Below are 12,648 nucleotides of genomic sequence, written 5' to 3'. Positions count from 1 at the left end.
CAAGAGCCTGATGGTTGAGGGCTGAAGTTAATAACTGTTCCTGAACCTACTGGTGTGGGTCCTGAGGCTCCTGCACCTTCTTCCTGATGAAAACAGCAAAAAGCATGGCCTGGATGGTGGGGGCTCTTGATAATGGATGTTGATTTCACAGTGTTTTGTGTAAATGTGCTTAATAATGGGAAAGCTTTACCCATGGTAGATTGGGCCAAATTTACTATTTTTTTGTAGGATTTTCTGTTCAAGGACATTGGTGTTTCCATAGCAAGCTGTGATATAACTAGTAATATACTCTCCACCACACGTCTATAGAAGTTTGTCAAAGTTTTAGATGACATGTCTAATCTTTGCAAACATCTAATAAAGTAGAGACAATGCCGGGCTTTCTTCCTTATGGCACTTACATGCTGAACCCAGGACAGATCCTCTGAAATGATAATACCTGGGAACTTAAAGTTGCTGACTCACTCCACCTCTGATCACCAATGAGGACTGGGTCATGGACTTCTGGTTTCCTCCACCTGGAGTCAAGAATCAGCACAATGGTCTTGCTGACATTGAGTGAGAGGTTGTTGTTACGGCACCACTCAGATAGATTTTCAATCTCCCTCCTATATGCTGATTCGTCGCCACCTTTGATTGGGCCAACGACAAAGGCATTATCAGCAAACTTAAATATAACATTGGAGTTGTGCTTATTCGCGTGGTCATAAGTGTAAAGAGTAAAGGGAGCTAAGCACACAGCATTCTGGTGAACCCATGCGTATAGAGATTGTGGAGGAGAGGCTGTTGCCAATCCAAACTGATTGGAGTCTGCAAGTGAGGAAATTGAGGATCCAGTTGCACAAGGAGGTATTAAGGCCTAGGTCTTGAAGCTTATTGATTAGTTTTGAGGGGATGCCAAGCTGTGATCAGTGAAGAGCATCTGATACGTGCATCTTCACTGTTCCAGGGCTGAATGAAGAGCCAATGAAACGGTAACTGCCATTGACCTGTTATGATGGTAAGCACATTGGAGTGGGTCCAAGTCACTTCTCAGGCAGGGTTTCATCGCCGGCCTCTCAAAGCACTTCATCATAGTGGATGAAAATTTGGAGAGAGAATTTGGTTGGGAGCAGGGAGAAAGGCTGCTGATGCAGCACTGGAATACAAAGAAGATGGATTATCAGTCCAGGAAAGTTCTTAATTCATTTATTTAGAGATGCAGTGCGGAACAGGCCTGACAGGCCCAACAAGCCACACTGTCCAGCAACCCACCTATTTCACACTAGCCTAACTTCTGGAATACCAAAAAAGTTGGAATATCAACCCAGGAAAGTTCTTTATTCACTTACTTAGAGATACAGTGCAGAACAGGCCCTTCCAGCCCGAGCCGCAGCATCCAGCAACACACCTATCTAACACTAGCCTAACCACAGTACAATTTATAATGACCAACTAACCTACTAAATGGTGTGTCCTTGGAATGGGGGAGGAAACCAGAACACCCAGAGGAAACACACACGCTCAAGGGCAGATCATGCAAACTCTTTACAGACGAAGCTGGAATTGAACGACCTCTGAAACACCCCAAGCTGTAACAAGACCATAAAAATAGGAGCAGAATTAGGCCATTCAGCCCATCAAGTCTGCTCCGCTATTTCATCATGGCTGGTCCATTTTTCCTCTCAGCCCCAATCTCTTGTCTTCTCCCCGTATTCCTTCATGTCCTGATGAATCAAGAATCTATCAACCTCAGCCTTCAATATACAATGGCAATGAATTCCACAGATTCAGTACTCTCTGACTAAAGAAATTCCTCATCTCCATTATAAAGGGACACCCCTCTAATCTGAGGCTGTGTCTCCGGTTTTAGACTCTCCTACCACAGGAGACATCCTCTCCACATCGACTCTATCAAAGCCTTTCACCATTCATTAGATTTCAATTAAGTCACCCCTCGTCCTTCTGAATTCCAGTGAATACAGGCCCAGGGCCATCAAACAGTCTTCATATGACAAGCCATTTAATCCTGGAATCATTTTCGTGAACCTCCTCTGAACCCTCTCCAGTTTTAGCACATCCTTTCTAAGCTAAGGAGCCAAAACCTGCTCACAATACTCCAAGTGAGGCCTCACCAGCGCTTTATAAAGTCTCAAAACTACATCCCTGCTGTTATATTCTAGTCCTCTTGAAATGAATGCTAACATTGCATTTGCCTCCAACCTGATGGCATGAACATCGATTTCTCAAACTTCTGGTAACGTGCCCCAACACCCTGCTTCACCATTTCCCAGCCCCTTTTCGCTTTCTCAGCTCATCTCCTTGCCTGCCCATCACCTCCCTCTGGTGCTGCTCCCCCCTTTTCTTCCTTCAATGGGCTTCTGTCTCTTTCACCAATCAACATCCCAGTTCTTTACCTCATCCCTCCCCCTCCAGGTTTCACCTATCACCTTGTGTTTCTCTCTCCCCTCCCCCATCTTTTAAACCTACTCAGCTTCTTTTCTCCAGTCCTGCCAAAGGGTTTCGCCTCGAAATGTCAACTGTACTCTTTTCCACAGATGCTGCCTGGCCTGCTGAGTTCCTCCAGCATTTTGTGTGTGTTGCTCGGATTTCCAGCATCTGCAGATTTTCTCTTGTTTGTGATAGCATTTGCATTCCTCACTGCAGACTCAACCTGCAAATTTACTTTTGAGAATCTTACACAAGAATTCCCAAATCCCTTTGTGCCTCAGAATTTTGTATTTTCTCTCCACTCAGAAAATAGTCAACCCTTTCATTTCTTCTACCAAAATACATGACCGTACACTTCCAAATTCTGAGTTCCATCTGGCATTTCTTTGCACACTCTCCTAATCTGTCTAACTCCTTCTGTAGCCTCTCCATTTCCTCAAAAACTACCTTCCCCTCCACCTATCTTGGTATCATCTGCAAATTTGCAACAAAGCCATCAATTCCATCATCAATCATTATAACATAAAAAGAATTGGTTCCCAACAGACCCCTGTGGAACACCACTCGTCACTGGCAGCCAACCAGAGAAGGTTCCCTTTATTCCCACTCTTTGCCTCTTGCCAATCAGCCTCTGCTTTATCCATGCTAGAATCTTTCCCGTTATACCATAGACTCGTAGCTTGTTAAGCAGCCTCATGTGTGGCACCTGTTCAAAGGCCTTCTGAAAATCCAAGTACATATTATCAACTGTTTTTCCTTTGTCTATCCTGCTTGTTATTTCTTCAAAGAATTCTAAAAGATTTGTCAGGCAAGATTTTCCCTTGAGGAAACCATGTTGACTATGGCCTATTTTATCATATGCCTCTAAGTACCCCAAAAGCACATCCTTAACAATTGACTCCAACATCTTCACATCAACACTGAGGTCAGACTAACTGGCCTATTGTTTCCTTTCTTCATAAAGAGTGGAGTGACATTTGTAATAGTGTCGTGCTAATCACTACACTACGATGGCGATCCTTTAAAATACTGCCATGGAAGCTTTTATGTTAACAGAGACTGCCTCAATTTTGGCAAACTTCGTCAGTGTGCCACTGACACTGTATGAAAGTGATTTGTTTTAAACGTGAGGCACTGAAGAGAAATAACAAGACAAGGAAGTCATAACAGTACACTTAACAGTATTTATAGACAAAGTTAAATGAATGGTATATTTGCACTTACCCATATTTCTGTTTTGCTCTTACACGTGCATGGTTTGGGCAACTGCTGTGTTGGCAAGGACTGGGAAACAGCTTGGTGTTAATCAAGTGCAGAAAACTTCTTACAGCTCTGAAACAAAGTAGAGGCAAGCGTTACATATCCTTCTGGAGCGCGTCCACCAGCCCATGCTTCGGTCTTGCATGCAAATTCGCTCGTTTTGCTTCCAATTTGGCTTTAGAATAGTCAGAAGTTTCTCTGTGAATCACACGAGAGCATTATTCTGTAACAGTGACATCACAACAGCCGCTCAAAGATCTCATTCTCTTTAATTTTGCAAGGCTGTCTCACCAAGTCTGCACGTACTTTCAACACTCAAAATGCACAGCTGGTGGGGGGTGGGAGGGGAGCTGGCACTAGAGTTACTGTAAGAGAGAACTCAGCCACCAGTCACTGACCATTTTATATAACAGCTGCTAATTATATAAAATTGGAACGGGCAAAAATCGGGGTTTGTGGGGGACAGTTTGTGATACAGCATCTGGTGCTCTCCACCAGGGGCGGCATGGCGCAGTTGTGCTTTCAAATGGATTGAGGGTCTGGACTGTGTACATATACATTTGTATTGTTGTGGTTTTACTAGTATTTTATATGTGCTTGTATATGCCAGGGCTGGGCCTCAAGCTGCAGTGTCACATTGGGGGTGGAGGAGTAGTGTTTGGGGTGGTGTGCAGCACACAGTCAGGAGTCACTGCTGTCCACAACCCCCCCCCCCCCACCCCCAGTATTCGCTGGCGCAAGCTTTGGGACTCTTATTCCATGATAGTGATGCCATTTCTGCTTGCTTTCTGCAATACCGCGTGTAACTAGTGGTACTGCATTTTGCTCCTTGAACCCATAGTAACACTGCCTCATTTGCCTGTATTCATGTATGGTTGAATGACAATTATACTCGAATTGAATGGGTTACCCGCCATCAAGGTCATGCATACGGAAAGGTGCCAGAAAAGGGCCAGTAACGTCACGAAGGATCCCACCCGCCCCTCTCCTGGACTGTTTGCCCCACTCCCATCAGGGAGGAGGCTACATAGCATCCATGCCAGGACCATCAGACCTAAACACATTTACTTCCCCCAAGCAGTGAGGCTAAACAACACCCCCACCCACCAGCTGACCTCTTGACAACCCCAATCATTTCCTATCAGTCTCCTAGTGCGCAGTCACTCCTGTGCTCCTGATTTACTTGCACTCTCAATATACAGAAGTAGATTTCCCACCCGCTCAGGACAAGAAGATTTTTTTTTCTCTCAGGATATGAATTCAACTACCAATGGAATTAACACACTAACAACTCAATTGGATGACACACTTTTTCCAAGGCCCTTGCAATCTTGTGATCATTCATTCACTTGTGCTATGCCATGTCGTATGATGAGGCGATGACCATGATGGTTCTTGGCAAATTCTTCTACACAAGTGGCTTGACATTGCCTTCTTCTGGGCAGTGTCTTTACAAGATGGGTGACCCTAGCCTTTATCAATACTCTTCAGAGATTGTTTGCCTGGCATCAGTGGTCGCATAACCAGGACTTGTGACATTCACCAGCTGCTCATACGACCATCCACCACCAGCCCTCTTGGCTTCACGTGACCCTGATCAGGGTGGGGAGCTAAGCAGGCGCTACACTTTGCCCAACAGAGACATGCGCACTAGTGGAGGAAAGGAGCACCTTCCACTTCCTTCTATGAAGACACATTTACACCCCCGCCACCCCTGTGATTATTAAGGCTTTAAAAAATTGCTCCAGAACACATTTCGGTTCTGCCTCAAGCCAAATTCTAATACAAAATGTAGTAAATTGTGTTCAAAGTAACAATGCGAAATGTAGATTAATTGTCCTTGTCAGGAGGGCAAAAATGGCAACCATGATAGCCACCGTCCTGAGAATACACAACACAAATAAAGAAATCTTATGTTTTATTCCTCTCCCTCTATCACATGTGTGGCGCGTGGCCAAGTGGTTAAGGCGTTGGACTAGCGATCTGAAGGTCATGGGTTCGAGCCTCGGACGGGGCAGTGTGTGTGTCCTCGAGCAAGACACTTAACCACACAATGCTCCAGTCTACCCAGCTGAGAATGGGTACTGGCAAAAATGCTGGGGGAACTACCTGGGAATACCAGTTGCAGTAGGTTTTACCAAGAGACATGATCACTTCTCCAGATTATTATCTCCAAGAATTCCCTACAATACAAAACATGGGGAAATATCTCAGGTGCCTGAGATTTAACCACAATCACAGAAAAAAAACATCTGACCACCCTGGTGAGTGGCCAAATATACCATCCATACGGAAATTTTAATTACTTTACCATTAAAATCAAACCAGGTACTAAGTACTTAACATAGAGGTAACTTCTAAAGCAGTTACTCTCAAAGGTCACCATTGGATAAGTGGGAAGCACAGTAGCACAGCGACTAGAACAACGCTTTACAGTGCCAGCAAACTGGGTTCATTTCCTGCCACAATCTGTAAGGAGTTTGTACATTCTCCCCATGACAGCGTAGGTTTCCTCCAGGTGCTCTGGTTTCCTCCCACAGTCCAAAGATGTATGTGTTAGGGCTAGCTGAGGTCATGAGCTGAAAGGGCCTGAAGAGAAGAAGAAGAAGAAAGCCCTCAACTCCGAGTGAAGTCATCAGGACGCCATCCATGACGGCGTTTTTTTTAGCAGGATTTCTTATTTTTACGAGGCCGAGTTGCTAGCTCAACACTCAACCCAGCACGGATGGAAAGCGTGCAAGGGAGCTGTCTGGATTCAAACTCAGGAGCCTTCACTCCAAAGTCCGGCGCTTATGCCACTACGCCACCTGCTGGCTTGTTACCGTGCTGAAGCACGAAATAATTTTTTTTAAATAACAATAATTAATTAAAAGGGGATGGTTTGAGAACTCCTGGACTTGTGCCTCACTCATTCACCTCCAGTGGTTGGAGAGATCGAGTCTTAGGACAGGCGGTTGACTGCAGAGAGAAGCCCCACGGCAGATTCCAGCATCAAGGCAAATGCAATTGACACGCACTTTCAAAGAGATGGAACAAAGTCCGGCTGGGCTCTGTTAAAGGGTATGGGAGGTTAATATTTATCCAAAAAACAAACTTCTATCAGTCTTAGAAATATATCTGTGGAGAGAGGCCACAAACAAAGATGATACTGGGGCAAGTTTACATAAGCAAGTCTGCAATAACTCTAATCTTTCCGACTCTGCCCGAAGATCAAAGGCCTGTACTGTACACTGTATTGTATGTTCTATGTTCTAACAGTGGAGAGATATCTTCAGCTAGACGACGGTGAATCTGTGGAATTCACAACTGTGGAGGCCAAGTCATTAGGTATATTTAAAGCAGAAGTTCTTGATTAGTGAGGGTGTCAAAGGTTACAGGGAGAAGGCAGGAGAATGGGGTTGAGAGGGATAATAAATCAGTCATGATGGAATGGCACAACACATATGATGGGTCAAGTGGCCTAATACTTCTCCCATGTCTTATGGTCTTATGAGCTGATGAAGGATCTCAGACTGAAATGTCAACAATATATTCCTCGCCATTGACACTGTCTGACTTGTTGAGTTCCTCCAGCATTTTGTTTGTGTTGCTCTGGATCTGCAGGATCTTTGCATTAGCTCTGGTCTTATGTCTTATGCTCTTTCGTTAATAGCAGTTTTCATCCTTTGGAGGTTCAATTTAACAGCTTCCCAGCTGTTCTCTTCTCTTCCTTCAATTACTCGCTCTGCAAACTACCCCAGCCAGAACTGGAGATGCTCCCATATCTCTTTTCATAAATAGTCAAGCCCCTCTCATCATTCACTTGCAGGAATATGGAGGGTGGTAAAAAGGCAAGATATCAGACAAGGCGAAAATAACAGCGACACTGTGATATGGAGGGGCCACCACACAGGATCAGAAAAAGCTCCTGAAAGTGACAAGCTTAGCCAGTTCCATCATAGGCAACAGCCTCCCCAGCGCCGAGGACACCTTCAAAAGGCGATGACTCAAAAAGGAGGCATCTGGCGGGAGGAAAGAGAGCAGCCCTCCGTGCGTGCGCAGCCCTCCGGTGAAAAATGATATCATATCCGTTAAATAGGGGCCATAGACAATTCTGATTTGATGGAGAGGGACGTGAAAGCACAGAGGAACATCTGGAGAAATTTCTGAAACGCTCGTTCGCTGCTGTCGTTACTGTGTGATCGGGAATCTTTCGGCGGGTAGGCCTCAAAATCCCCGGCTTTGCCTGCTGTTGGCGACCGAGATTGAGGTTGTATCGTTCGGACAGAGATGGCGCTCAGTACTCGGTGTCGGAGAGCTGATCAGAGCTCGAAATTTTCGAATGACTCAGAGTCGGACTGTGGTTGGCATGACAGGAAGAGTTCTTCCTTCTCCAGTCTGCGTGAGGTGTGGGACATTTGACAGACTTCGAACTTTTACTGTGCTCATGGACTTCTTCATCAAGTTATGGTATCGTTGCACTGTTGTAACTATATGTTACAGTATAATTATGTGGTTTTGTCAGTTTTTTCAGTCTTGGTCTGTCCAGTATTTTGTGATATCACACCGGAGGAAATATTGTATCATTTCTTAATGCATGCATTGCTAAATGGCAGTAAAAGAGGACTGCGAGTCTTCATAATCTAATCTGTCATTAAGCAGCCCCATCTACAACAGACATCCCACCTCTCCCAGAACTTCCAGAAGTCTCCCACATATTAATAGTGGCTCCCTGATGCCCACAAATTATATACAATATCACGGAAATCAATTTTTTGACAGCCAGCGAGAGAAAAGCAAGAGAGAGCGCAAAAGCGACCACGAGAGAGACAGAGCGAGAGCGCGCGCGCCATGGTAGAGTGTTCCAAAAAAAGAAAATTTAAAACGTACGTCACCCCAGACTACACTAAAGTGTACCCCTGCCCAATAGGGGTCAAAATAATGACAGTGTTGCTCGCTGCACTGTTTGCAACAGTGACTTTTCTATTGCCCATGGTGGGTTAAGACTATAAAAGATGTGTTGAGGTGAGTTTAACAGGTGTCATTCGTTCATTAGCATAGCTAACGTTATTTAAACTAGCTGGCCAGCTGCTAAGGAGCTACTCTATTGCAGACATCCCACCTCTCCCGGGATTCTCCCACAAATTGATGGTGCTACCTCCCTGAAATGAGTTTTTGCAGGGTGGGATGTCTGCTACAAGGACATGCCTGCTTCACGTTGCTGCCATCAGGGAGATGGTACAAGAGCCGGAAGATACACAGTCAATGTTTTAGGAACAGCTTCTTCCCCTCCGCCACCAGAATTCTGAATGGACAATGAACCCATGTACACCACATCACTAGTTTTCGCTCTCTTACTGCACTGCTTTTATCATCATGCGATGCACGGTCCTGCTGCCACAAAACAACAAATTTCACAACATTCGGTACGCCAGTGATATTAAAGCTGATTTTGACACGATTACAAGCAAACAACAAACAATGGAAGCTGAACAATGCCACCACTAATAAATCAAACTATTCTCTGTCGACCGTGGGTATCTATAAACATACTGGATTACCTTACTCAGCAGAGTTGCTAGGCGGCAGTACTTGTAACTAGAATCTAGGAAACAAGACTCATTATTCGTCAAGCCAAAGAAAGTGACAGTTGGACATTTGAGGAAGTAGAGGGCTGATTGGTGACAAACCTCAAGCCTGTAGTGTAAGGGCATAAACCAGAAGGAAGTGTCCCATTGACATGAGACTGAACTTGAACAGGTAAGTCTGCATGAACACCAGCCGGACTTGTCAAAGGCCATTACCTACACTGTTACATGGCCAAGACAAGCCTATCCAGAACACTTGCAGCTTATCCAGGTAATATAAATGTTACAGTGCGGTATCATTTCTTTAGGTAGAGTAGACAGAGGGCACAGTACTTCAGTGAAGGTGTCCTCCAATTGAGCTGTCAGCTAATTCACTGCTTCCAATCGAATATATTGTGACCATTGCCACGATTACCATGGATACTGAAATAGTACGTCATAGGCAAAAGCAATTTTCATTGCAATTAAGCTGTTGCTTAGGTACAAGTAGGACTGGAGCAAAAGGGTGTAAAAAGATTGTTATATCCATTTGTATTGCAGTTCATCATGGATCCACAAAAACCATTGTTCTGTGAAGATTTTAATTGCATCTTCAATTAAAATCTTCACTGAACAGACAGACGCCGACTACTGCACGAACGATTGTGACTGATCTAAAGCTCTGGTTTTCATTAACTCCAAAGTGTAAAACTCCCTGGATCCTGTGTCAGATGCGGCAAGACCAAATCAGCTTTCTTGTGTGTCTAAAAAACATGCCAGAGCTAAGAGGTATAATTGCACACCAATATCGTTTTAGTCACTGGGAAACGAGATTCTAGCAAGGGATTTTGCCTCACTGGAAAGCACGGATCTACTGTTCCATGGCCTAGTTTTCCATAAAGTCTAACATACCTGTGTTTCTTCTCTCCTGCAAGGAGATGAAGGTAGTATACAGGCACTTTGATAGTAAAGTTACTTTGAACAGGATTTTGCATCAACCTGGCTGGATGATATCCCAATTTTATTCTGCACCAATTTCTATTTAGGGTCATGAATGCCAGAAGAAAACCCTACTACACACCAAAAAGAAGATAGTCACCTTCATAGTAAACAAGTTCTGAAACACTGTCAGTGTCGAATGTGTCATTCTTTTCCCCGTCTTCCAAAGTGATGTAATTGCTGTGACACACTTCCACCTTCCGAAACTACCTCGAGCACCAGGATCCCCACGTTCCCGCACCCACTTCCTTCCCGCCAACCACCCAGAGAGATTCCAACCTCAGACCAAGCAGGGCAGTTACAAGCACACGCATAATTGCAACACTTCCTCTGTCGCTGCACCAGATCAGAAACCACTGGGGACAAATCAGAAACACCTACTTCCAGCACCGCTGATCTCGTTCAAAAGCAACAACGTGAACAGAAGATTCAAGATTGTTTATTAAGTACACAGGGAACAAAATTATTGTTACTGCATCATATAGAAATACAAAAGCATAAACAAGCAATAAAAGCAATCCTATAAAACACAATGTAACTGTAAAGTGCGTTGAGGTGCCTGAGGAGTGGCAGGTGGTGATATAGTGATGCTGTGGGTTAATGGCGGAGGCATTGATCAGCCTGATGGCTTGGGGAAGTAAGTGCTTTTGATTTTAGTGGTCCTGGAGAGGACGCTGCATAGCCCCTTTCCAGATGGGAGTGGGACAAACAGTCCATAAGCAAGGTGAGTGGGATCCTTTCTTCTTCTTCTGGCCTTATGCTTGATGGCCAAGATCAAGCTTGCAACCAATATGCCGTATCAAATCTATTTTTTATTAGAAAATTAGAGCGTGCAACTTTCCTTTGGCTAACCATTTCTACCTCCTTGCAGTAAACAGGACCACCGAGGCCATGCATAGAGTTAGAGTCAAGCAGAGCTACTGGTTGGATGAAGAATCCGAAATCAAACTCCAACAGTTGGGAGCCACGCTGGTTGACGAGGTCATTGTGAAAGATGACTATTACGATAACGACACATTTGATTTGGCCACAAATCAAATCTGGCTGAGTCAGAGAGACCACCAGTGGCAACTCATTATTGCTGTTCCCAAGTCCAACGCCAACGGTGATGGCGGAAAACAGGGAGAATGGAACTCACTGGTGGCCAGGACAGAAACAAGAAAAAGCAAGCTCCAGGACACGGATGGCCCAAACTCAGAGAAAAGCCATGGGAGCAGTCCCAGATTAAGGTCACGGAATAATGAAGGAGATACACCTGGAAAAGAGGACAAAGAAATGGGAGAAGGAAACCCAGAGGATCAACAAACAGCAACAGATCCTCAACAATGGGATGGAACAACTAGCACAGAAGATGGTGTACTTGACAAAACACAACCTCAATACACTCACCGCGAGCTCAGGGCACACCAACAGATTATAGAGTATATTGCACAGTTCCTGCAGATCTCGCTGACAGAAGAGGAAAGCAGCAAAATAAAGTTGAGCCATTTCTTTCAACTGGCAAAAATTTACCACTATGCGAGTTGTCACACAGCCAAGAGGAGAACATACGATCTGAAGGACACCTGCAGAATTGTGATAGAGGAGGACGAGCTAGCACCCAGATGTTTGGCAATAATGTATGTCGATGCAGATGTGCCAAATATTATTAAATACCTTGAAAATATGGAAGAAATGGCAGCACTCTTGAGAATGGAGCCAATTTCAGCTTAAGATTGTTATTCAATTTCCAAGTCATAGAATCTTAGAGATGTAGAAACAGTCCCTTCAAAGTACCGAGTCAATGCAGACCATCATCCAGCCATTTACTCTATATCTTACATTCATCCAGTTCTTAATCCCCATTCTCACCAACTTCTTCCAGATTCTACCTCTCCCCTACACACTTGGGGCAGCCAACTGTAGACAGTTAATGTACTGACACACATGCCTTTGGGATGAAGGGGGAAACCAGAGCACCCAGAGGGAAGCTGGGTGAGAATATCCAAACTACACATTCACAGAACCCAATCTCAAAATCAAACTTGGGTCCATAGCTCTAAGAGATAGCAGCTCTACTAATCGTGCCAAGTTGAAAACCACTGTATGCTTCTATATAACACCATTTATAAAACATGAAGATGGGCTGTGGAACTATTGACTAGTTCATTCCTAAAGTATTGTTGGACTCCAAATGCAAATTTTCTCACTTTCAAAGTTTAGAAATATCAACTTGAAGAATTGGCATTTTGAACTACAAATCTTATAAATAATTTTATGGAAAACTAGATTTTGCTTCCTTTCAGATGAAAGATGGTTTCTTCTCAAGAAACTACTAAGAAATGTCCTCTGAACTGAGACTCTCTACTCGGGCCTCTGAACTTTGAGACTCTCTACTTGGGGCATGTATTGTTTTTGGAAAAGAAGAAAGATA

At 44.3% G+C, this 12,648-nt stretch overlaps 1 protein-coding gene across 4 annotated transcripts in view; it reads right to left on the bottom strand.

Moving 5' to 3' along the window:
* The window catches only part of LOC134359788 (ras-specific guanine nucleotide-releasing factor RalGPS1-like), a 756,496-nt gene that overhangs the window by 634,827 nt on the left and 109,021 nt on the right, over positions 1 to 12,648 (bottom strand). For all 4 annotated transcript variants that reach the window (XM_063073428.1, XM_063073429.1, XM_063073430.1 and 1 more), the window contains one exon: positions 3,655 to 3,762. The gene's annotated coding sequence lies outside the window, so the exon portion shown is untranslated. The remainder of the gene's footprint in view (positions 1 to 3,654; positions 3,763 to 12,648) is intronic.

The sequence above is a fragment of the Mobula hypostoma genome, chromosome 21 (genome assembly GCF_963921235.1).
Source record: "Mobula hypostoma chromosome 21, sMobHyp1.1, whole genome shotgun sequence".
NCBI classification, from domain to species: Eukaryota; Metazoa; Chordata; class Chondrichthyes; order Myliobatiformes; family Myliobatidae; genus Mobula; species Mobula hypostoma.
The sequence above is the reverse complement of the archived record's forward strand: the minus strand, read 5'-3'. Positions and strand labels throughout refer to the sequence as shown.